The following is a 27,072-nucleotide window of genomic DNA, read 5'->3' on the forward strand; positions in this document are numbered from 1 at the left end:
AAAAACTTCATTCTGTTCTGTCCAGCTGCTCTCATGAGCAGACCCTTCTGATCTCACCACCCCCTCTTGCAAAATGACTGTCCAACACCTGGCATCATATCCTCAGGCCTGGCCCCATGTGCCACCCAGGCTGCAGCAGTCAGCCCTGCATTGGCTTCACCCTGGGGGCTCCATGTTCCCTCATAGACACACAGAGAAAATCCAGGCCTGTTCAGGTCTCTGACTTTCTCCCTTGTCCTGCCAGGTGGAGAAGTCCCTGCAGTGTATCCAAAATGGGAAGTGCAACTCCATGTATACCTCACAACAGAGTGCAGAGAACAAAGAGGGCAGCATCCCCAGCTGGCAGGCCTTCCTCACCACTGTGGGTTTCTGACTGGACTCCCCCAGCTAGTGGTCTCCAGGCATCTGTCTTCTTCCTAAACTCCGACCTGGATGACCGGCTCCAGAAGTGCAGCAACAACCTCCAGTCCCATGGGTGCAGGACTGTCAGACCCTGGTGAACAGAGGGGCAGAAGAGGGGGTAACCATGGTCCCTATGTTCTTGGGGAAACTGGGACTCGCAGCTAGGAAGGGCAATTCATTCTGAGAAATGATAAAAGTCCCTGACCCAGCTCCTGCTGCTGATATGGGCCAGACATGGGCTGTTCACCCAATGGATCCTATCTGTATGAAGCAGAGCCCATGCTAAGCAGTCCCAACCCAGCTTGGCCTCTTCTGGGATGACATGAGGTGGCACTGGGCAGGCATTACTCCCAACTCTTACTGTCACTGGCAACCATGGTTCTGACAAAGCTTCAGGCAGCCAGAGTGAAGCAGGCTGCTGGGTCTGTGACTACAACTGGAGGACTGTGGCAGGGTCAGGCTTCCTCAGAGACCACTCTCTCCAAGTCATATGTGAACACATTCTTTTAGGTCCAAGCTTGAAAAATGTCACCAATGCTGAGCATTGGGACTCTCTCCCCTGGAAGGTGGCAGGACTGTGTTTTCAGAGGCCCCACTGGATAACTCCTGCCCCTTGTCTTGGTAGAGGTCTTCCCAACCCTGCCCTCCAACCTACAAATTCATCGCAGCCTCAGAGACAAATGAGCAGCCAATCAGCTGGGTAAGTGGATCCCAGATGGCTGAGACAAATTGAGGCACAAAGTGTGATTTGACCCCAGACAGGACCTACAAGTCATGCAGTCTCATTGCTCTTTTCTGTCTGAATGATCAGTAGGGAAAGGCACAGGCTGGCCCTGCAAGGGTAGGTCCTAATAGCATCATAGCACAGAGCACCTCCAATGACACTCTCAGAGCCTGTCATCTGTAGTCTAGGGCAGTTCCTGAACTAGCCATTCAGTGCTCTCCTGCACCCTTTCAGCCCACCCCAACTCTTTCATTTGATTGACAAGTGTCATAGCCACCATCTCCAGCCACCAACTCCAGCCCACATGATGGACATAGGGGCTTTGATTAAAGTATGTTTCATGCCTAAAACTAAACAGCCACCAAGGCAGTGCAATGGGTGAGTCAAACTTGCTTAGCAAATTTTCCTTTAGTGCTTGCTCTGAGCATGATGCAGATCTAACTCAGGGATTTGGATGATTGAATTCTTAACATCATGTAGGTCCTTCCCAATAGCCTTGAGTGTCTCTGTGCCCACTCATTCTCCTTGTGGCCAGTGATGTCTAGAATTAACCCAGGGTTACAGTATGTGCGGGCTTCTGGGTGGGGGAGCAGACTTTGAACAGCACAGAACAGTTTTTCTGGTCCATTTGAAGTGTAATCATTTGAGAGAACAGTCAGCACTGTACCGGAGATCCTGCCAGCAGCTCACTTTCAGCAGAAACACTTCTATGTGGAAATGAAGATGTCCTGTCTGGAGCAAGTACTGGGGTTCTCAGCAGGTCTGGAGCCTCCTCTGACCTGTGGCTGTTCCAGACCAGGATTTGAACATGAAACCTGCCCATGGGCCACTCCCTTCAGTCCCTGCCCGTTTTGTAGGAAGCTGTTCCATCTGCTTGTGAATAGCACAAGGAAGGCACTTCCAGAACACTTTATGTCACGAGTCCCAGAATTCCAGAGGCCTAAAAGTCTGTGCACCACAGAAAGGGATAACTAGACCCACACCAAGCGCACGTGAGGTTCATAAAAGCCAGTTGTCACATTCTATGATTTCAGGGGAAGCCTGGGGCCACAGGGAGGTCTCCTGAGCCCCTAGGGAACCCTCTGGAACCCCTCAGTGCAGCATGCCCTGCCCCAGGACCCTGACCTGGGCATGCTTATCTTCACTGCTCTTGCTCTTCCTCAGCTGGGACCTCCTGTAGCAGCATGTGCTCCTTGTGCAAATAGCCTGTGCTTGGCTCTCTTTCTCTCTCTCTCTCTCTCTCTCTCTCTCTCTCTCTCTCTCTCTCTCTCTTTTTCTTATAATCTGATGGTTGAAGTTTGTTAAAAATATGGTGGGAATGATAAGTGCGATTTTAAGTAGCAGATGTCCTCAGGGAAGACTCTGCCTTCCCACCCCACCTGGGTTTTCCTGCTGCTGCACTGCTGCCTGTCTTATGGGGACTCAGCTGAGGCCAGTAGTGCTGCCCCTGGCTCCCCTCCTCTGCTGCCCCTGCCCCTTCCTGCTCCACACCTCTATTCCCTTGATTTAACCTTTTAAGTTCACTAAAGCAGCAGGGGTAGAACGAACTTTGACACTGGGGACACACAAGAAGTAGAGATCACAGACAGATGAGAGTCTGGACCACCGGACTCTCGAGTGGGCCAGGTCTCTTCCCTGAGTGCCGGGGCACCAAGATACTCCTTTCACCATGAACTTCAATTCCTGAAGATGGCTTTAATGAAATGCATGAGTAAATAAGGAGGTCACCAGTCCCCTAACCTGGTCTTCCTTTCCTATGGCCTCTTCTTTGTGTGAATTTTGTGTGTGATGGGGGATGAGAGACTGGAGTAGAGCCAGGTGCCAGGAGGCCATGCGACCTTTGTCCCCATATACTTGGGCCCTGCTGCCCCAGAAGACAGCAGGCGCTAAGCAGGAAGGCACCTTAAGAAGAACATAAAACACTGTAAACACACTTGGGAAGAGGATCGTGACAATGACAGCAGACAAGGACAACTCAGGGACTTGAGGTGAAGAGGCTGGGTATGCCAGGTGCTCATGTCTATCTCCCTCACTCAGCTCCACCAGGTGCTGGTGCAGCTCCATTCTGGTGAGAAAGAGCAGAACTTTGTACCAGTTCCCATTCAGATCTCCATCACTATTCACCTGTGGTAGCTCCCAAGATGCCACAAATTCCTGGCAGCACTGCATAGGACACAGCACTCTTGACTAACTTGCTTCTCCTCCAGGTTCTGTTGGGGAGGCTCTTAGGGGTCTTACTTCAGTGCTTTATTAGGTGATGTTTTATAGTGTAGAGACTCTGCTGCTACCACATGATTCCCAGGCCATCCTCCAGCTTTGTCTCCTTTCCCTGCATTATGACATCACCTACCTCCCCTGTCCACATCACCTTACTAGGAACCTGCTGGTTTCCAGTCATTGTAGAGTCACCCAGGATTAGCAGATAAAGAAAACTTATAGTCACATTGCCAGAACCGTGGCTACAGTGTTGTCTATCACTGGCTGCTGGGAGCTAGGAGGAAGAAAGACTTGCTGAGACACCCTTCTGGGACCAGGACAGCTAGTGCTGCACTTTCAGGCACTTGTTCAGTACAGGAGGCTCACTGTGGCTCTTCTCCCTAACATACTGGCCAGTTCCTGACTCTATGGCAGCTTATTTACAGAAGGTACATCTGCTGATGAAGCCCCCAAGAGTCCCGGGTCTTCCTCCCCCAATCCCCCCAAGTGCCTGGTGACTTGCCTGGGAGGCTGTACCCCACAACTTTCTCTTGAACACCTGCTGTGTGCAGGGATGTGTTCCAGTTCCTGAGATGTGGCTGTGAGCAAAAGAACAGCTGCCCTGCTCTCCTGGTGCCATCCCACTGCGGAAGGGGACAGGCAGACCCAATCAGAACTGTGTCCCAGAGCACCTGCAGTTGAAGGGGCACATCAGCATTTAGTGACTGGCTGGAGGTGGACAGGGTTCAGGGAAGGCCTCAGAGAGACATGGGGTGTTGACAGAAAGACCCAGGCAGGGGCAATAGCCAGGTAGCAGAACAGGGGCTGTCATGGGGCAGCAGAGAGCAGGCAGTCCATGGTGACTGACCTCACTGCCATAGATACCAGCTATCAAGACACTGAGGTTCTGAAGGGGAATTTTTCTTCCTGCCTGTGAACCTGGGCACTCAGTACTGGGCCTCTTTTCTATTTTCTAACCTGTTTTCTAGATGACGCTCTCAGCTCCCCTCAACATGGGATTGGCTCTGTGTTTTCAGACACATGGTTTCTTTCAAGGGTGAAGGGGACCCAGGGCTTCAGGCCCCTTTATGACACCAGCAGCCTTCACAAGTTGTGCTACTTGCTTTTTTTCTGTGCATTTAAAACATAGTCTCCTGGGTAGGCATGGTAGGGCACACCTGCAATCCCAGTGGCTTGGAAGACTGAGTCAGGAGGACTGTTAGTTCAAAGCCAGACTCAGCAATAGCAAGGCACTAAGCAACTGAGACCCTGTCTCTAAATAAAATATAGGACTGGAGATGTGGCTCAGTGGTTGAATGTCCCTGAGTTCAATCCCCAGTACTGGGGAAAAAAAGTCTCCTGAAATAAAAAAGGTAAATCTGGTCCATTTAGATAAACACAGATGTAGTCAGCAGGTATCACAGGCAAGATTGAGAAAAGTCAGGCCCAGGCCTGAAGAGTTCTCTTCACCTGTGTGACAGGTCATAAACTGTGATAGAGGTCTGTGGGCCATGAGAGGTGACCACGCCTTTCTAGTAAAGGAGGAACTTATGGCCATACAGGTCCAGGCAGCCTGAGTCCCCAGCCTTCTGTGCTCTACTCCTTGCCTGTAACACTAGATGCCAGCTGTGTCACAGGGCACAGTCCAGAGGAGCACAGAGTTCCCTTGCTGGCTCTGGGACTGAGACTAGGGTTTATTCTTGGAGTCAGGGTGCCTAGGTTCACCTGGGGTTCTCGAGGTCTGCTTGCTGACTAAGCACTGGGCAGAGAGCAGCACCTCAATGCCAGGCATCCAGAACAGTGCTCTGCTGGTCCTACACAGGGTGTTGGTGGGTGGACACCATTCTATGGGAGTAATGAATTAAGATACTTGGGTAAAAGTAGAGGTTTTAGAAACAGAAATGTTACATTTATATAACTGATTACTCATTTTAAAATGCTGATTGAACTCCCTGAGACCTTCCTGTTGCTTTCATGGATTATTTGTTCTCCAGTTCAGAAAGAACAATATCCCATGGTGACTAGAATACCCAGTGACTCCTCCAGGGAACCTTGGTCCAAAGGCAAAAGTGGTGTCAGACAAGTGTAAGGATCTCTGAGGAAGAACAAAACAGGAAGAGATTTCCCCTCAGAGGGCTGTGCAGTCCTGAACCAGAGACTTCAGACAGTGGCCATGTTGTGTATAGAACACTGTCACTTTAAAATTGCCATATCAGAGGAGAGGGCATGGGATCCTAGGTGCCCATTCCCCTGGGGGCTCAGTACAAATCCTCTTGAGGGTTTTAGTTGGAGCTATGTGATCTTCCAAGGAAGGCTGGTCAAGGTATGCAATGCTCAAGTCCTGCAGGCCCTTCATCCTGCCTGTTGGTCCCTGTCTTTGGATAGTCATAGGCCACATGTCTGAGTTTGGCATCTTCCCAGGGACAGGAGAGGACCTTGTTGAATGCCTAAGAGAATGGTCCTTCTCTGTTGCTCAAGATGTCCCTGAAATGGTGGACTCATGTGTTCTTCCTGTCTCCCAAGTACCTGGGACTCCAGGTATGTGCCACCGCACCTGCTGTAATGGCTCTTATAATTGTCTCTCTGCAGTGTCAACAGCTCAGCAGTCAGCCTCATGCTCAGGAAGCTCCATAACAGTGGTTGTGCTGCTCTGGGTCTTCTTAGGATTGTGGGAGTTGGGGAGCAGAACCCAGGGCTTTGGCATGAGATTGAACTCCCTGTGGGGTGGCTCAGCCAGGAAGATCACAGCTAACAGACAAGAAGCCCGTGTGAGGACCCTGTCCTTGCCCAGGAGTACCCTCCACCTTCCTGAGCACCAGCTTTAAATATGGGCCCCAATGCTGAGTGAAGTATCCCATGTTGTTTTTCTAGATAATCTAAGTAGACTGTTTTTTTTTTTTTTTTGTAAAAGAACAGAAAAGATCAAAATGTTTAGAAGCCTCATTAAGCCCTGACCTCAGTGCTCAAAAGCCTGATTCAGTGCAGGAGGTGACCAGAGCTCTGTGAGAGAAAGCAGAGGGTAGGCAGCAGCTCCACACTCAGCAGCAGGAGCCTTCTCAGAGACAGGGACAGGGAGGCCTCAGTTGCCCTCAGACCCACTCTGCCAATGTGAAGCAGTACATTGGCACCAGCTCTGTCCTGTCCAGCATATGAACCTCCCTAAGGACACAGCTCTGTGCATCGGTTTCTCCAGGTTTCTATCTCTGGGAGGTTGGGCAGGAGGAAGTCATCCTGAAGACTGGGAAGCAGGCCAACTGGTGCACCATGCACTTCACCCTGCAGTCACTGCTGTCTCTCTTTGGTAAGACCCTTCTGTGAGGTCCTGCCACACTCCTCCTAGCTGCATTTTGGGAAATGGGAGAGAAGTGATGAGACTTTTTCATCTTTTTCATGTTTGTTTTAGGGACTGTTTAAGAGCAAGGAGCACAGCTGCATTCAGTGGCAGAACAGTCCATCCCAGCACTGTGCAAAGAGGCAATAAACAAAAACCTCTTCTCTCATGGAATTCGAACCTGTGGGAGCCAGACAACTGAAATATAGGTAGCAGGCCTGAGGGGCTAACACATGCCATAGGAAAAGCAGGGTCAGGGAGAGGGTGCCATGGAGCCCACAGAACATGGTGACAGGACAGGCCTGTCCCTCCATGGGGCAAGGAAGGCCCATAGGCCTGGCAGGAGCAGGTGCCCAGACATGGAAGGTACACCTGACTGGAGTGTGCTCTCTAGGTCTGCAGAGCCAGTGCTGGCTGCTATGTGGGCATGCAGTGCAGGCGCTAGAACCCACAGCCTCTGCTGGAGAACGTGCCTCACAGCAGGGAAAGGGCCAGGGATGCCCTGTTGTTGCTGGTCAGGAAAGCGACAGGAGGAATTGGTGACTAGCTTGGACCCACTCTGTACTGTGGCAGGTGACAAGAGTGGAGTGCAGGGAGAAGGCAGTGTGGAGATGTCACGATGCATGGAAACACCCAGATGCATGCAGGTTAGAGGGAGCAGTACTGCATCCCATGGGCACCTCGTGTTCAAAGCTCAAATGGACAAGAGGGAGCAGTGACAGTAGCGGGTGCCCCACCCCAGGACTGAGAGTGAATGCTGGGCCTGAAAGTGCAGGCCTCCTGGTGGTCCTGCAAGTGCAGGGGAGAGGTAGCTGAGGAGCAGTGGTGGGGGGGGTGACTCCCGGGGTCTGCTGGGACCACCAGGACCTGCTGTAGTAAATGGAAGGTGTGGGAATAAGCTCAGAGGACCCTGCTGACCTTCAGTCGCAGGTCAGAGCAGGATGGGAGATGTGGGTCCTTCTGCTGGTGACAAGAAGATGTGTGGAGACAGTCTCAAGGGTGTGACTGTGGCTTCCCTAGGGTAATTTTGTCCCTACCTAAGACTTACTTCTTTTTCCAACTGTGCTTTTGCTTTTCAGGATTGTAACATGAATTTCACTTGTACATAAGTAGTATTTGCATAATTTCCTGTTAGCTTTCTAAGGATGTTTGTAATTTTGAAAGAAAAATGGAAACCATGTAACATTTTAACTGTCCATGGAGCACCTGTGCCTTTTGCTCAGCCTGAGGTCCATCCCCTCCTCCATGAGCTTAGTTTCCAGGTCCAGGTGTGGCTCAGAGGGTTGTGGCTCAAAAGGCTGAGGCACCAGGGGGACAGGTCTACAAAAGGCCCAACCATGCTTATGCCAGGAGATCTACCCTGTCAAGGAGCCAGCTGTCCATCCAGGTCTGCCCCATGGGCAGCAAGGATGAGGAGGAATAGAGCTTCTCCATCATCAGCACCTAGCCCTGGCACTCTACCCAGAGGGCAGGGAGGTGTGCTTCTCCTCTTATCCCAAGCAGCCCTTTGGGACACAGCTGTAGGGTTGAAGGTCTTGGTCAACTCCAAGGAGAGAATTAGCACTCTCAATTCTCCAGTGAAGATGACTCTGATCCCCAGCCCCAACTCACCCTTCCAAAAGGTCAGGAAGCTGACAAGCTCAGACATGGGCCAGCTGGACCAGTCCAGAAAGAATCCAGAGAGCACAATAAAGTCCCAGGAGGATGGCTGCCCCAAGTTGGATGCGCAGGAGCTGGCCCAGAAAATACTGGAAGAGATGCAGAGTCACCTCATTGCAGCAGAGTGCCTCCAGAGAAGTGCACCCGAGGGTCTCGGGCAAGACCCAGGAAGATGTGCTGGCATCCCCAAGCACCCTGGTCTCCAGAGCCTCAGAAACTCACACCTTCAGCAGGCCTGTCCTCTCCCATCAGAAGAGCCAGCCATTGACTCTCACCACAACCTGTCTAGGAGCTCATCCCTGCCCAAGGTGAGCTCTGGGTACAGCAGCCCCACTTCTCAAAGTGAGCAGTGGCCACCCTTCACTCTGCAACTCCCAGGTCTCCCTGTCCATCAAGCTACTCTTTAAATGGAAGTGCTCCAGCTCTCCCTACAGCACCCACATTTCTTATCTGCTCCAGAGAAATCTAAAAATTTACACAGTGGAATACAAATAATCCTGTTTTACACTTAGACCCCCAGATCCTCTTCTCCATCCCACCTATCCAGGCAGTTGTCCCTCTCTCACCCTGCCAGGATTATAGAGTATTACTATTCTCCATTTGCAGGTTGCCAGGCTCAGAAGAAGAGGAGGTTCATAGAAGGACAAATCTTTATGTTGAAAAGTAGCATTCCTGTTTCTCTCCATTTGCTTAGCCCTATAGTTTTGGGTTTATAATCCTGCATTATCAGAAATGAATTTCATCCAGTCTTGAGATATTTATTAAATGGGTAGCAATTGTGCATTTGAGCTTCAAAGAATAATAATACTCTATATAATTATCCCCAATATACTTATATTAAATAAAATGTTTTGAAATTATAAAGTAACTTTACATCCCAGAAGCAGAACTCAGAATCTACCCTTTAGTTAGGTAAGACCTGTCTGTCAGGGTTTTGCCAAAAGAGTACAGAAGTTTTTGAAGTACAAATATTTTCTTTTTGAACCAAAAATGCAAAAATAAAATAAAATTTGTATGTAATCAAGAAAAATTGATGATTCTTATCTATCATTTCAAGTCATTCATTCATTCATTCCACAAATATCTGCTAAGAGTTTATGTTGTTATAAATAGAATCAAACAAATACAAAAGAATCAGAAAGTTGGGGCCAAGATGGCGGACTAGAGGGCGGCTGCATTTCACGCTGCTCCAGGACGCAAGATTCAAAAGAGGAGATAGAGACTTGGGACCAACTCAAAGCTGCCAGGTGAGTCTCTCCTGTTGGGGAGGCGTCCCGGATGGGGCGGTAGCCCCGGAACGCAGGGAATTTGTGAAGTGGAGTTGCTCGGCGAGACGCCCATCCCCCCGCTGGAGCGGTAAACACGGACAACTGGGATCATCGTAGAGGAGGCGGCTCAGCATAGCGCTTGGACTCGAGCAGCCGCTGGGGCTCCGGGTGGCTGCCTGGGGAGGAGCTGCATGGCGAGCTGTTTGAACTCAGAGTGGGCGCTCCTGAGCGCCGGGGGACTGCCCGGAGGAAGAGGAGGAGCGCGGCGGGACGCTTGGTCTGGGAGTGACTGCATCAGAACCACAGGCGGTTGCCAGAAGAGGAGCTGCGTGGTAAACTGTTTGAACCCAGAGCGAGCGCTCCTGAATGCCGGGAGGTTGCCCGGAGGAGGAGGAGGAGCGCGGCGTGTTGCTTGACCTGGGAGTGACTGCATCAGAGCTGCGGGCGGTTGCCAAAGGAGGAGCTGCGTGATGAGCTGTTTGAACTCGGAGCAGCTGCTCCAGAACACTGGTGGCCTGCCTGGAGGAGGAGAGCAGGGGACGCTTAGCCTGGGAGTGACTGCATCAGAACCACAGGCGGTTGCCAGAGGAGGAGGCGAGTGGTGAGCTGATTGGACTAAAAGCAACCGCTCCTGAACACCGGTGGCCTGCCTGGAGGAGGAGCGTGGTGAGTCACCTGGTCTCGGAGCCACCGTTCCTGAACACCTGGGGGGCTACCCCAAGGAGGAGGAGGAGGAACAGGGCGGGTCACTTGGACTTGGAGTGACTGCCTAGGGCCACGGGTGGTTGGCGGGAGGAGGAGACCCGAAGTGAGTTGTTTGGATTCCTAGTGACTGCGTCGGAAACCGGGCGGCTGTCCGGAGGAGGAGGTGTGTGGCGGGTCTCTGTGTCTCCGAGCTATTGTACGGGGCTCCAGGTGGTGGCTCAGGGGAGGGGCTGCATAGCCAGGCGATTGGTGCAGAGCAGGGTCCCAGGAGCTAGGTGGCTTCTTGCTGGAAGAGCCGCACAGAGACACGCCTAGGGGCGGAGCGAAGTTTCCAGGGCGGCGGGCAGATTCTCTGGGAGAGGCAGCCTAAGGAGACTCGCCTGCAAAGGGTGAGGCTCCCAGGCCCAGGACGTAGGTCCGGGCCCCTGGGATCGTTGCAGAAGAAGACAGCCCAGCCCAGGTGGTAGTTGTAGATTGAGGGGAACCTGTAGGAGGGCAACTGACTAGCGAGACGTCCCCACCGAGTGACTCTTCCCGGCCGGGGGAGGTTTTCCCACAGGGACGGTAAAGCCAGAGACATAGGCACAAACAGGCCTTGCCTCAGACCACAGTCTACTTCCCCATTGGATGACCATTGGTCAACAAGTGGAGGCACCTCCGCCCACTAGCAGGGAATATACGCCACCTGAGGGTTACCACACCTAGAGAGGCAGCTTCTTCGTGGAGCTCTGCATTATCAACCTCCTCCAAGACTTCAGGCTACTGAAGGATAAGAGGGGATATACTAGCAATCTTCAGGGACATTATAAGTTGATAGAGGAAATCTGCAATATCTTAATGACCCACTGATCCCTGAACAATATGAGAAAACAAGGGAAGAAAATGCCCCAAACAAATCTAGATGTTACATCAATAAAATCCAACGACAGCATGGCAGAAGAAATGACAGAAAGGGAGTTCAGAATGTACATAATTAAAATGATTAGGAAAGCAAACGATGAGAAGAAAGAGCAAATGCAGGCATTGAACGATCGCACCAATCGACAGTTAACAGAGCAAATTCAGGAAGCAAAAGATCATTTCAATAAAGAGTTAGAGATATTGAAAAAAAACCAAACAGAAATCCTTGAAATGAAGGAAACAATAAACCAAATTAAGAACTCCATAGAAAGCATAACCAATAGGATAGAACAGCTGGAAGACAGAACTTCAGATATTGAAGACAAAATATTTAACCTCGAAAACAAAGTTGAACAAACAGAGAAGATGGTGAGAAATCATGAACAGAATCTCCAAGAACAATGGGATATCATGAAAAGGCCAAATTTGAGAATTATTGGGATTGAGGAAGGCTTAGAGAAACAAACCAAAGGAATGAACAATCTATTTGAAGAAATAATATCAGAAAATTTCCCAAATCTGAAGAATGAAATGGAAAATCAAGTCCAAGAGGCTTATAGGACTCCAAATACACAAAATTACAACAGACCCACACCAAGACACATTATAATGAAAATACCTAACATACAAAATAAAGACAGAATTTTAAAGGCTGTGAGAGAAAAGAACCAAATTACATTCAGGGGGAAGCCAATACGGATATCAGCAGATTTTTCAATCCAGACCCTAAAAGCTAGAAGGGCCTGGAACAACATTTTTCAAGCTCTGAAAGAAAATGGATGCCAACCAAGAATCTTATACCCAGTAAAACTTACCTTCAAATTTGACGATGAAATAAGATCATTCCACGATAAACAAAAGCTAAAAGAATTTACAAAAAGAAAGCCAGCATTACAGAACATTCTCAGCAAAATATTTCATGAGGAAGAGATAAAAAACAAAGAAGCAAATCAGCAAAGGGAGGAATTATCCTAAAGGAACTGTCAAATAAAGGAGGAACCAAGATGTGTCAAAAATTTTAAATATGAACCAAATGACTGGGAATACAAATCATATCTCAATAATAACCCTGAATGTTAATGGCCTGAATTCATCAATCAAAAGACATAGACTGGCAGATTGGATTAAAAAGAAAGACCCAACAATATGTTGCCTGCAAGAGACTCACCTCATAGAAAGAGATACCCATAGACTAAAGGTAAAAGGATGGGGAAAAACATACCATGCACATGGACTCAGCAAAAAAGCTGGAGTATCCATCCTCATTTCAGATAATGTGGACTTCAAGCCAATGTTAGAAGGGATAAAGAAGGACATTTCATACTGCTTAAGGGAAGCATAAATCAGCAAGATATAACAATCATAAACATCTATGCCCCAAACAGTGGCTCATCCATGTATGTTAAACAAATCCTTCTCAATTTTAGAAACCAAATAGACCATAACACAATAATACTAGGTGATTTTAACACGCCTCTTTCACCACTGGACAGATCTTCCAAACAAAAATTGAACAAAGAAACCATAGATCTCAATAACACAATCAATAATTTAGACTTAACAGACATTTATAGAATATACCATCCAACCAAGAGCGAATACACTTTCTTCTCAGCAGCACATGGATCCTTCTCTAAAATAGACCATATATTATGCCACAAAGCTAATGTCAGCAAATACAAGAAGATAGAGACACTACCTTGTATTCTATCAGATCATAATGGATTGAAGTTACAAATTAATGAAAGAGTAAAAAACAGAAACTACTCCAACACCTGGAGATTAAACAATATGCTACTATATGATGAATGGATAACAGAAGATATTAGGAAGGAAATTAAAAAATTCTTAGAGGTAAACGAGAACAAAGAAACAACATATCAAAATCTCTGGGACACTATGAAAGCGGTACTTAGAGGAAGATTTATTTCATGGAGCGCATTTAATAAAAGAAGTAAAACTCAAAAAATAAATGACCTAACACTACAACTCAAAGCCCTAGAAAAAGAAGAACAGACCAACACCAAAAGTAGTAGAAGACAGGAAATAGTTAAACTGAGAGCTGAAATCAACGAAATTGAAATGAAAGAAACAATACAAAAAATTGACAAAATAAATAGTTGGTTCTTCGAAAAAATAAACAAAATTGATAAATCTTTAGCCACACTAACAAAGAGAAGACGAGAGAAAACCCAAATCACTAAAATTCGGAATGAACAAGGAAATATCACAACAGACATGACCGAAATACAAAACACAATTAGAAGCTATTTTGAAAACCTATACTCCAACAAAATAGAAAATTTCGAAGACATCAACAGGTTTCTAGAGACATATGAATTGCCTAAACTGAACGAGGAGGACATACACAATTTAAATAGACCAATTTCAAGTAATGAAATAGAAGAAGTCATCAAAAGCCTACCAACAAAGAAAAGTCCAGGACCAGATGGGTTCTCAGCCGAGTTCTACAAAACTTTTAAAGAAGAACTCATTCCAATACTTCTCAAAGTATTCCAGAAAATAGAAGAGGAGGGAACTCTCCCAAACTCATTCTATGAAGCCAATATTACCCTGATTCCTAAACCAGACAGAGACACATCGAGGAAAGAAAATTTCAGACCAATATCCTTAATGAACATCGACGCAAAAATTCTAAACAAAATTTTAGCAAATCGCATACAAAAACATATTAAAAAGATAGTGCACCATGATCAAGTGGGTTTCATCCCAGGGATGCAAGGTTGGTTCAACATCAGAAAATCAATAAATGTCATTCACCATATCAATAGACTTAAAGTCAAGAATCACATGATTATTTCGATAGATGCAGAAAAAGCATTTGATAAAATACAGCACCCCTTCATGCTCAAAACACTAGAAAAAATAGGGATAGTGGGAACATTCCTTAACATTGTAAAGGCCATCTACGCTAAACCCATGGCTAATATCATTCTAAATGGTGAAAAACTGAAAGCATTCCCTCTAAAAACTGGAACAAGGCAGGGATGCCCTCTTTCACCACTTCTATTCAATATCGTCCTTGAAACTCTAGCCAGAGCAATTAGACAGACCAAAGAAATTAAAGGGATACGAATAGGAAAAGAAGAACTCAAACTATCCCTATTTGCTGATGATATGATGGTATACTTAGAGGAACCAGGAAATTCCACCAGAAAACTTTTAGATCTCATAAGTGAATTCAGTAAAGTAGCGGGATATAAGATCAATGCACATAAATCGAAGGCATTTTTATATATAAGCGATGAATCTTCAGAAAGAGAAATTAGGAAAACTACCCCATTCACAATAGCTTCGAAAAAAATAAAGTATTTGGGAATCAATCTCACAAAAGAGTTGAAAGACCTCTACAATGAGAACTACAGAACACTAAAGAAAGAAATTCAAGAAAACCTTAGAAGATGGAAAGATCTCCCATGTTCTTGGATAGGAAGAATTAATATTGTCAAAATGGCCATACTACCAAAAGTGCTATACAGATTCAATGCAATTCCAATTAAAATCCCAATGATGTACCTTACAGAAATAGAGCAAGCAATTATGAAATTCATCTGGAAGAATAAAAAACCCAGAATAGCTAAAGCAATCCTTGGCAGAAAGAGTGAAGCAGGGGGTATCGCAATACCAGATCTTCAACTCTACTACAAAACAATAGTAACAAAAACGGCATGGTATTGGTACCAAAATAGAAAGGTGGGTCAATAGTACAGAATAGAGGACACGGACACAAACCCAAATAAATACAATTTTCTCATACTAGACAAAGGGGCCAAAAATATGCAATGGAGAAAAGATAGCCTCTTCAACAAATGGTGCTGGGAGAATTGGAAATCCATATGCAACAGAATGAAACTAAACCCATATCTCTCACCATGCACGAAACTAAACTCAAAATGGATTAAGGATCTCGGAATCAGACCAGAGACCTTGCATCTTATAGAAGAAAAAGTAGGTCCAGAGCTTCAACATGTCGGCTTAGGACCAGACTTCCTCAACAGGACTCCCATAGCACAAGAAATAAAAGCAAGAATTAATAACTGGGATAGATTCAAACTAAAAAGCTTTCTCTCAGCAAAGGAAACTATCAGCAATGCAAAGAAAGAGCCTACAGAGTGGGAGAAAATCTTTGCCAATCATACTTCAGATAGAGCGCTAATCTCCAGAATCTATAAAGAACTCAAAAAACTCTACACCAAGAATGTAAATAATCCAATCGACAAATGGGCTAAGGAAATGAATAGACACTTCACAGAAGAAGATCTACAAGCAATCAACAAACATATGGAAAAATGTTCAACATCTCTAGTAATAAGAGAAATGCAAATCAAAACCACCCTAAGATTCCATCTCACCCCAATTAGAATGGCAATTATCAAGAATACAACCAACAACAAGTGTTGGCGAGGATGTGGGGAGAAAGGTACACTCTTACATTGCTGGTGGGGCTGCAAATTAGTGCAGCCACTCTGGAAAGCAGTGTGGAGATTCCTTAGAAAACTTGGAATGGAACCACCATTTGACCCAGCTATCCCACTCCTTGGCCTATACCCAAAGGACTTAAAATCACCATATTACAGAGATACAGCCACGTCAATGTTCATAGCTGCTCAATTCACAATAGCCAGATTGTGGAACCAACCTAGATGTCCTTCAATTGATGAATGGATAAAGAAAATGTGGTATATATATACAATGGAATATTACTCAGCCATAAAGAACGATAAAATTATGGCATTTGCAGGCAAATGGATGAAACTGGAGAATATCATGCTAAGTGAGATAAGCCAATCTCAAAAAAACCAAAGGAAGAATGATATCGCTAATAAGTGGATGATGACACATAATGGGGGGTGGGAAGGGTTAGTGTTGGGGTTGGAGTTGGGTTTAGGGAGGGGGGCAGGAATGGAGGAAGGAAGGACTGTATAGATGGAGGGGAAGGGTGGGAGGGGAGAGGGGGAAGGGAAAAAATGGCAGAATGAATCAAACAACATTACCCTATGTAGATTTATGATTACACAAATGGTATGCCTTTACGCCATGTACAGACAGAGAAACAACATGTATCCCATTTGTTTACAATTTTATAATAAAAAAAAAGAAAAAAAAAAGAATCAGAAAGTTAAATTAAGGGTTAAAAAGTTTATAAAATAAAGTGTACTCACCTAGATGCCATTATTTCCTGAACACATAGAATCTTTACAGTCCAGTAACTAGCCAACAAGGACCCCCTGGCCCCTCATCCCCTCCTGAGACCTGCCTTGGCCAGCCCTGGGGTGAGAGGGTCCCAGGCATCCACTGTCCTGAGGTCTCTACTGTGCTGGCTGTGGCTGACTGAGTAGGAGCAGAGCAGGCAGCAAGACTGGACACTGTGTGCTAGCAGACCTCAGGAATATCTGTGAACGCCCATCACTCCCTCTCCTCATGAAGGCAACCCAGGAGCCAAAAGGTAATGTGAACTAATGTCAGTGAGGTCAGTAAGGTCACAAGCAGGACAGAGTGACAGAGGAATACAGCAGTCGAAGGAAGAGAAGAAAGACTCCAGAGACTGGGAAAGTCCCTGAAGAAGCCCCATACCAGGCCCCTCTGCAGGACCAGGCACCATCCTCTCCCTGGTGATGACCAAGTTGTCCTAACTGTGGACGCAGTTTAGAAATGGGCAGGGGAAGGCTAGCGAGTCAAAATGGCTAAAGACAGAAACCATGGCCAGGGAAAAAGATCTGGGCACAGGAGCTGAGAGGATATATGTCATAGGGTCTAGGTCATCTCCCATTCTCCTCTTGTCTTGGACACTCTGACATGAAATAAAATAAATAAAATCCCATGTGTATCCTGCCATGGCCCATTCCTCTACAGGTTCGTACCACTCCTGTATCTCCTGGGGACAGGATGCTAATACTGCTCCCCTGGTTCCTGAATCAGTAGGTTCCCGTCTCAGAGGAACCAAACACATGAACAGCCTATATGGTGCACATTCTCCCCAACCTGTGCCCCATGCACAAACTACTTCATCTCTCTTTCCTGACTGGCCTGTCCTCAATGCCTCCAACTCTGCCTTCCTCTTCTCTCTCAAAACAGCCCCTCAAATCAGGTTTGTGCTTCCAAAACATCAACAGCTACATCCATAATGCAAAACTCAGTGGTCGATTCTGATTTCTTTGGCATGTAGTAAAAAGGATGACCTACAAGGTCTTCTAAATGTTTGATCTGCATCTAATTAAACTTTAAGATGTATCACAATAACTACCAATTTACTTTAAACACAGGGATTATCACAGCAAGTTACATAGTACCATGAGAAAATAGTAAAGGTGAATTCAGAGGGGTCACCACCTCTCCACAGAAGACTTTTCAATAGAACTTTTTGCATGATAAAAATCTGATGACCACAGTAGCCATGCAACACACAGCACAGGTAGCTCAGTTAATGAGCAACAGGAATGTGGTTACCAGGATCAGGAATGAATGTGAACTGGAATTCAAATTTTATGTATATAGAAATAGCCACATGTGACAACTGACCTCTGTCTCATACAGCACAATGAGGCTACTGGCCTGAATGCATGAACAAGCCACATCAGAACAGAAACACAAGGGAAGCAACTGTTCAGAAGGAAAAGAAGCATAAGGTTAGAATTTGTCTTTTCTAGACCATCATAAAAGGATAGTATATCAACAATAATACTCATCATGACTCAGGAAATTTCTAGGATGTTCCAGGGTCCCTGAGAAGCACTCAGGATCCACTGGCCCCATCTTCAGAGTTCACATAGAGCAGAAATATTATTTATATCTAACCTGGAATATGTCCTCAACTGATCATGGAAAAGAGAGAACACTGCCCGTTGACACAATCTTTGAAAAAAAATTTGTAGTAGTAGATAGAGAGCATGCCTTTATTTTTATGTGGTGCTAAAGACCAAATCCAGTCCCTCACATGTGCTAGACAAATGCTCTGCCACTGAGTTATAGACCCAGCCCAATATTATTTTATTTTTCTGAATGAAATTATGTTTAAAATGCTTATGTAGAAAAACAAATCTAACCAAATCAAGATGATGTGGCCTAAAATTATCAACAAAATTCAAACACAACAGTTACACCTGAAAACCGAGAGTGGAATATGGTTATGTTCTTCTATAAAACTGACCTGGAATTGCACACAGTAATGCTTCCAGAGGCTAGAAATATCATAAAAGAAATTTTCTGGTTACCTTAGAGTCCCTTAAGGTAACAAAGTGAGAATCTAATTTCAGGGTCAAGACAAGGTGAAGATTTTAACATAGAAAATTGGTCCACAGGACTGGCACCCCTGCTACTACCAACAGAAAATTATTTTTCATTTTGAAAGGGAAATTGTTTTGAAACTTTCAAATTCCAAATTACAAGCATCTAGATTCTTTAAAGCACAAGCACAGGCACAGACACATGAGGATGGGTAAAATTTCATCCAGTTTCTCTTATCAAACTAGATGTCATGAAATCTGGTTTCATTTTCCACTAATTGTTGACCTTTGAGAGGAGGCAAATAGGTTCTCAGATATGCCCCTCTTGAGGATTAATTCAGTAAAAATAAATGATGTTTTTGAAGTTGGACATGTCAACACACACCTGTAATCCTAGCAACATGGAAGTTTAAAGCTAGGCTGGGGGACTTAGTGAGACCCTGCCTCAAAATAAAATAAAAAGAGAAGGGGATGTGGCTCAATAGTATGGTGCCCCTGGGTTAAATACTCAGTATAGAAAAATAAATTATCCCTAGTATCACACAGAATGTAAACTTATTTGAAAATAGATTAGCTGTAGATATAGTCCAGGTAAGATGAGGTCATCACCATTATTCTATAATTAGAATAACCAAAATCTCCACTAGAAAACTTCTAGGACTCTAAGTGAATTCCGCAAAGTAGCAGAATATAAGACAAACACCCAGAAATAAATTGTATTCCTATATATCAGTGATGATTCAACCGAAAAAGAAAGTAGGAAAACTACCCCATTCAAAATAGCCTGAAAAAATTTGTGAATCAATTTAACAAAGAGGTGAAAGACATCTACAATGAAAATTACAGAACTCTAAAGAAAAAAACTAAAGAAAATCTTAGAAGCTAGAAAGACTTCCCTTGTTCTTGGACAGGCAGAAATAATATTGTCAAAATGGCCATACTACCAAAGGTGTTATACAGATTTAATGCAATTCTTATAAATGATATGAAGATGTTCTTCAGAGAAATTGAGAAAACAGTCATGAAATTCATTTGGAAAAATAAGAGGCTGAGAATAGCCAAATAAATCATCAGTGAGAAAAGTGCAGCAGGAGGCATCATAATGCAAGAACTTAAATTATATACAGAGCTAAAGTAACAAAAATGGCATTAGCACAAAAACAGACATGTAGACCAAGAGAACAGAAGAGAAGACATACACAACCCAACACACATACAGTTATCTCATAGTACACAAAGGTTCCATAAATGTATACTGGAGAAAAATAGCCTCTTCAGTAAATGGTGCTTGGAAAACTGAAATCCATATGTAACAAAATAAAATTAGACCTGTATATCTCACCCTGCAAAAAATCAACTGAAAGAAGATCATGGATGTGGACCTACTAGAAGAAAAAATAGGTCCAACTCTCCATTATGTCAGGTTAGGAACCAAAATCCTCCACAAGACTCCTAAAGCACAAGAAGTGAAATAAAAAATCAGTAAACTGGATTCCATCATACTGATGCTGTGATGTTTTGCAGCACCAGAAAAAATTAAAAGTATGAAGTGAGAGTCTACAGATTGGGAGAAAAAGTTTTCCACCTTCATCTCAGATAGAGCATTAATATCCAGGATATATAAATTCTAAAAAAAATTAACACAGAAAACCAAACAACCCAATCAATAAATGGACAAAGAAACTGAACAGAAACTTCACAGAACAAGAAATAAGATCACTCAACAAGCATATGAAAAAAATGTTCATCATCACTAGACATTAGAGAAATACATATTAAAACTACACTGAGATTCCAACTCACTCTTGTCAGAATGGCAATTATCAAGAGTACTAGTATCATTAAATGTTGGTGAGGATGTAGGGAATAAGGTACACTCATACATTGTTGGTAGGACTGAAAGTTGGTGCAACCACACTGGAAAGCGGTATGGAGATTCCTTAGAAAACCTGGAATGGAATAACCCAGTTATCCCACTCTTCAGCATATACCCGAGGACTTAATATCAGCATACTATAGTGATGCTGCCATATCAATGTTTATAGCAGCTCAATTCACAATAGCTTAGCTATGGAACCAACCTAGGTGTCCTTCAACAGATGAATGGATAAAAAAAACTGTGGTACATTTACACAGTGGAATATTGCTCAGTCATACAGAAGAATGAAATTACAACATGTGCTGCTAAATGGATGGAACTGGAAACTATAATGCTAAGCAAAAGAAGCCAATCCCCCAATCCAAAGACCGAATGTTCTCTCTGATATGCAGATGCTGACTCATAATAGGCTGGGTGAGGGAGGTATTTTGGGAAGTTCATCAGGTGGAACAGGATGGAGTGGGGGACAGAGGGGGATGGGAATGGGAAAGACAGTAGAATGAACATCCGGACATAACTTTCCTACGTTTATATATTAATACACAACCAGTGTAACACCACATCGTGTACAACCAAAAGAAAGGGATGTTATAGTCCATGTATTATGATGTCAAAATACACTGTATTGTCATGTATAACTAAGAAGAACAATTAAAATATATGAATCAAAATTTGATAGAATATGGGCTGGGGTCATATCTCAGTGGTAGAGTGCTCATCTAGCATGTATGAGGTACTGGGTTTCATTCTCAGCATCACAAATAAAAAACAAAATAATGGTACAAGGTATACAACCATAGAAATGAGATTATGTACACTATTTGTGTACAATGAATCAAAATGCAGTCCATAAAAAATTAAAAGCTAAGTAAAAATAATTTAAAAATGTAGAATAAAACAATGAGGTAATAAAAAAAAATCCAAACATCTAATTAAAAAAAATAAAAAAAGGTACAAGCTACACTTTTCAAAAAAATTGACACAATGTATAGGAAACATGCCAAACATAATTATATTTAGAGATTTTAACATACATCTTTCAAAAAATAAAGGATATAGATGAAGTTGTCAGGGTAATCCTAATCTGGTAGAGCATTATAAAAGGGAACTTTGAACACAGACACAGACATGCACAGAGGGACGGCAAAGAGGGAATCTGACAACTAGATTTGAGAATTTTACTCTCCAGACCTGTGAAAAAATAAGTCTCTTATTTTTAAACCATTCAGTTTTGCCTGGCATGGTGGCACACACCTGTAATCCTAACAGCTCAGAAGGCTGAGGCAGGAGGATTGAAAGTTCATGTTAGCAAGACCCTGTCCCAAAATTAAAAACAACAACAACAAAACAAAACTGGGGATGTGACTCAGTGGTTAATCACCCCAAATTCAACCATGGTGCCGAGAAACAAAAAACAAAAAGCCCAGTCAGTCTGCCCTATTTGGCAGGCCTAGGGAATGAGTACACCAGTAACAATTACTTCTCCCTGTCACCCCCAGGGAGCCTAAATTCCACTCTCTCTAGGAATGTGTCTATTCTAGGTGCCTCTAGAAGCAAAATCATACAAATTTTGTCCACTGGAACTGGCTTATTTCACTTAGCATAAATTCCTCAAGGTTCATCAATATTTACTATGTATCAGAATTTCATTTATTTTTATAGATGAAAATATCCATTGTATGACCAATGTATTTATGCAGTTTTCTGTTGATGGACATGTGGGTGTTTTCTATCTTTTTATTGGGGATAATGATGCTATGAATGTAAACAAGTGTCTATTCAATAATTCTTTGGGGTATATATATAGGGGTTGAATTGCTGGGTATGTAGTCCAGTTTGCTTCTTTCATGCTGCTTAGGGGGTCATACATATGCAAGGACTACCTGCCCAAAGTTAAAAAAAAAAAAAAAAACTTTTTCCCTGTTTTTCTTTCTAAGTTTTATGAATTTGGAATTTATATTTAGGTCCATGGATGATCCTTTGGGAACCAATTTTAATGAATGTAATGGTCTACATTCTATTTTAAAACCAACCAACCTTCCTCCCTTCCTTCCTTCCTTCCTTCCTTCCTTCCTTCCTTCCTTCCTCCCTTCTTTCCTTCCTTCCTTCCTTCCTTCCTCCCTTCTTTCCTTCCTTCCTTCCTTCCTTCCTTCCTCCTTCCCTCCCTCTCTACCAGGGATTGAACTCAGGGACACTCAACCACTGGGCACATCCCCAGTCTTTTTCTGTATTTTATTTAGAGACAGGGTCTCACTGAGTTGGTTAGGGTCTCACTAATTTTCTGATTCTGGCTTTGAACTTGTGTTCCTCCTGCCTCAGCCTTGTGAGCCACTGGGATTACAGGTGTACCACTGCACCTGCCTTCTTTCTTTCTTAATTCTTTTTCATCTGGCAATCCAATGTGTCCACTATGTGTTGAAAAGACGAGCTTTTCTCCACTGAGTAAAACTTTGTAAAAATAAACAAACAAAAAAACTAAAAAATCACATGCTTCCAGCCAATTTGAAGTAACAGTGTCCATGTTTACAGTCCTGTCTGAAACCAGAGGACAAAACATAAGAAAGAGTTGTCCAGATACTTGGGTTCACTGACCTCAAGAGATGGGAAACAAAATAATGAACTCTGCAGTTCCCCTAGTTAACAACCCTGAGTGTCTCCAGGACAGGAAACAGAGGAAAACTTGATGGAGACCAGTGGATTCTGCAGGCAATAAATAGCTGAGCATTAGGAGAACAAGGCAGAATATCAGTGAGGAGAGAGCACAGGAACCTCTGGAGATTGCATAGACAACCTTTGGAACCCAGCCTAGAAGTGACCAGCATATGCAGGTGAGGATGACACCAAAGCCTAGGAGAGAGAACAATCTATAGAAAAAACAGTCATGAAATCCATCTGAAAAAAACAAAAGGTCCAGAATAGTCAATGAAATGCTTAGGGAGAAATGTGAACCAGACGTTAAATTATACTACAGAGCTATAGTAACAAAAACAGCATGGCATTGACATCAATATTGACATGAAGATCAATGGTATAGAACAGAAGACACACAGATGAACCACATAAATACAGCTTCTCATCCTACACAAAGGTGCCAAAACCATACACTGGAGAAAAGAGAGTCTCCTCAACAAATGATGCTGGAAAAACTGGAAATTCATTTGCAACAAAATGAAACTAGATATCTATCTCTCACCCTAAACAAAACCCAAAGTGGATCAAGGACCTAGGAATTAGACCAGAGATTCTGCACATATTAGAAGAAAAAGGAGGCCCAACTCTCCATCATGTCAGCCTAAGAACCAAATTCCTCATCAAGATTCCTAAAGTAGGTCTGGGGACATAGGTAGTTGGTAGAGTGAGTGCTTGCCTAGCATGCACAAAGCCCTGGATTTGATCCCCAGCACCACCACCAAAAACCAAAACAAAACAAAACAAAAAAACACGTTCTAAAGTGCAAGAGGTAAAATCAAGAATCAATGGGGCGGTATCAAACTAAAAAGCTTCACAGCAGAGTAAATAATCAAGAATACAAGCAGAGATCCCACAGACTGGGGGAAAAATCTCTGCTACCTGCACCTCAGATAGAGCAGTAATCTCCAGGTATATAAAGAACTCAAAAAACTCTACACCAAAAAACCCAAATGACCCAATCAACAAATGGGCAAAGGAACTAAAGAGGCATTTCACAGAAGCAGAAACATCATGTCAGCAAATATATGAAAAAGTGTTCAACATCACAAGCAATTAGTGAAATGCAAATCAGAACTACACTGAGGTTGCATCTTACCCCAGTCAGAATGGCAATTATCAAGAATACAAGCAACAATAAATGTCGACAAGGATTTGGGGAAAAGGTACACTCATATGTTGCTGGTGGGGCTGCAAATCAGTACAAGCACTCTGGAAAACAGTAGGGAGGTTCCTCAGAAAACTCGGAATGGAACCACCATTTGACTCAGCCATTCCACTCCTTGGCATATATCCAAAGACTCAAAACAAGCCTACTACAGTGACTTGGTCACATTAGTGTGTATAGTTGCTCAATTCACAAGAGCCAAGCCAAGGAACCAACCTAGGTGCCCCTCAACAGATGATCAGACAAAGAAAATGTGGTACACATACATGATGAAACATAAACCATGAAGAAGAATAAAATTATGGTGATAGTTGGCAAATGGATGGAACTGCAGACTACTATGCCAATTGAAACAAGCCAATCCGAAAAAAACCAAAGGCTGAAGTTCTCTCTGATATGTGGAGGCTGACTCACAATAGGTGGTGTGTGTGTGCTCACATGTGTGTGTGTGTGTGTGTGTGTGTGTGTGTAGTTTCATCAGATTGGACAGGAGGACATAAGGGGAAGGAAGGAGGGTTTGAAATGGCAAAGACAGTAGAATGAATCAGACATAAATTTACTATATGTTCCTATATGAATACACGATTGGTATAAAGTCCACATCATGTATAAGTAACTACAAGAATGGGAAGTTATACTCCATGTATGTATGACATGTCAAAATACATTCTGCTGTCATATATAAAAAGAAAAAAATTGAAAAATTTAAAAGCTCAATAAAAATCATACATTAAGTACATATCACATTATAATTAAGAACAAATGCATTTCTGAATATGTGGCAAGGATAGAAGCCAATTTGTCCTTATGTAAATCATAAGAAATTTAGAAGTGATTGGAAGTGTTATGGGTGGGTCAACATATATTTTATGAAGAGAAAATATAAACTAATATACCTTACAAATAATTCTATAAATTATTAGTTTTTATTAGATGTAATCACTTTACACAATAGTTGTTTTCTCATTTTTATACATTATATCTGATAAGTATTTATTGTATTTTTCTCAAATTTAGAATTTTTGTTAATTATCTTATTTCATTTCATTTCAAATGCAATAATAATTATTTTAAATTCACTGATTTCTTAGGTTACTTGACAAACTTCTTTGTTTCATATCTCTTTTTACTAAATAATTGTTTTCAACATATTAATCTTCAAAAATGTTTTAAGAAAGTTTGATTTTAAAACCTAAGTAAGGTCATGTGCCCAGTGTAATATCATTTCCTTTAGTTATAGACCACATTTACCCTGATGGCCCCATAAATGATATTGCCTAGTGACGTCATATGTATCTTAGTTTATGTAAATACATTCTATGAAGTTCACACAATGAACACATCACTTTACTATGTATTTACCAAAATGTATCCTTGTTAAGTGATCCATGACTATAATCACAAATGAGAATACACAAGGAAAGAGAAGTTCAGAAAGACAATAATGTAGGTTTCTCAAAAACATTCTAATGTAACAACCAAAGAAAGCTTTAAGCAATAAAAACAAAAAAAACAGAAAGTTTAACTTAAAAAAAATTCAATTCAAAACACCAAATAAAACATGCATGCATCAAATTATCATTTTTACTAAATTATTGATTAGATAAGAACTTCCCACTCTTTTGGAGTCACAAATTACCTCCCTTAACCACTCCCATACATAAATACACCCAAATTATCATTAGATTACAAATTCCAAAATACCATAATGTCTATATACTAAGATTCACAGTTTCTGGATTTATTTTTAGATAAGTGCTTTTAAAAATCCCTGTTGAGCAAAAAATAAATATCTTATACAGATGTCATTCTTCTATACTAATAAGTGTTAGGCATTAGTTTGTCAACTGAGGTTAAATCAGTACTACTTATAAAGGTCTCTCATCTTCACAATCTTATTGTCCAGAACTATTAAGTAAACCTAACCTAAAATCATCTGACAAATGAGAAAGAAAATAAATATAAACAATTGTTATCCAATGTTTATTCTGAAAATACAAGACAGCTCAACATTAGAAAATCTAGTTACAGAACACATTGAACTAACAAAAGATAACACACATTATCTCAAAAAACTAGAAAAGACATTTTGCAAAATACAACACTAAATAATGACAAAACTCAAAGTAGAAAGAGATCACCTTTAATAAAGGAAGCTACCAAAAACCTTTAGCAAACATTCTTAAAAAGCAGTCTTACTAAAGTCAAGATCATGCAAGTTTGCCTCCTTTAATACCCGCTATGCCAGGTGATAGCCAATTTAAGGAGACAGTACAGTAGACTGGTTAAAAACTCAGGCTATGGTTCCGGACTGCCTGAGTTTATGTTCTGGCTAGCTGACTAAACTCGAGTTAGCAAGCACCTTTCTATCTCTCACTATATTCACTTTTAAAATACATAGTAGTACCTATACCTCATGTGTTGGCTTAGAGGATTAAATGTGCTAAAGCATTCAAAGCACTTAGAACACCCAGCATACACTAAGTACTGAATAAACAATATGTAGATGACAAAACAGTTTTTCCCCAATTTTTCATTTCTTTAAAAGAGATTTATTTTAAAGCAAAATTAAAAACGGTTGTATCTGTTCCAGTAAATTCCCCCTCCCCCCTTTTTTTTTTTTGGTTCACTCACCTTGTGTAGAAGTTGCCTTTCTTGGTTTCAACCTGCAGAGCAGCGAGGAAAGTGACATCCTTTATTCTGCCATCTTGCTGTTCAGGATTTACACCTTAATTTAGAAGATCCTCCTCTTAGAGCAGTTAGAGGACAGCACTGATAGCCACAAAACCTTTCAGGGAAGCAGCTGAAACACCAGAAAGCCTGGGCTGCACACGAGCCTCCAGCGCCCTCGGCAGCTGAGGACTGTGAAAGTCCAAGGGCGTCTGAGACGATGGAGCAGGAGCAATAA

At 42.9% G+C, this 27,072-nt stretch overlaps 1 pseudogene; it reads left to right on the forward strand.

Annotated features, from left to right (window-relative positions):
* The first annotated feature begins 244 nt into the window (after nucleotides 1-244).
* LOC124975848 (tetratricopeptide repeat protein 28-like) lies at nucleotides 245-27,072 on the forward strand (annotated as a pseudogene).

The sequence above is a fragment of the Sciurus carolinensis genome, unplaced genomic scaffold (assembly GCF_902686445.1).
Source record: "Sciurus carolinensis unplaced genomic scaffold, mSciCar1.2, whole genome shotgun sequence".
NCBI lineage: Eukaryota > Metazoa > Chordata > Mammalia > Rodentia > Sciuridae > Sciurus > Sciurus carolinensis.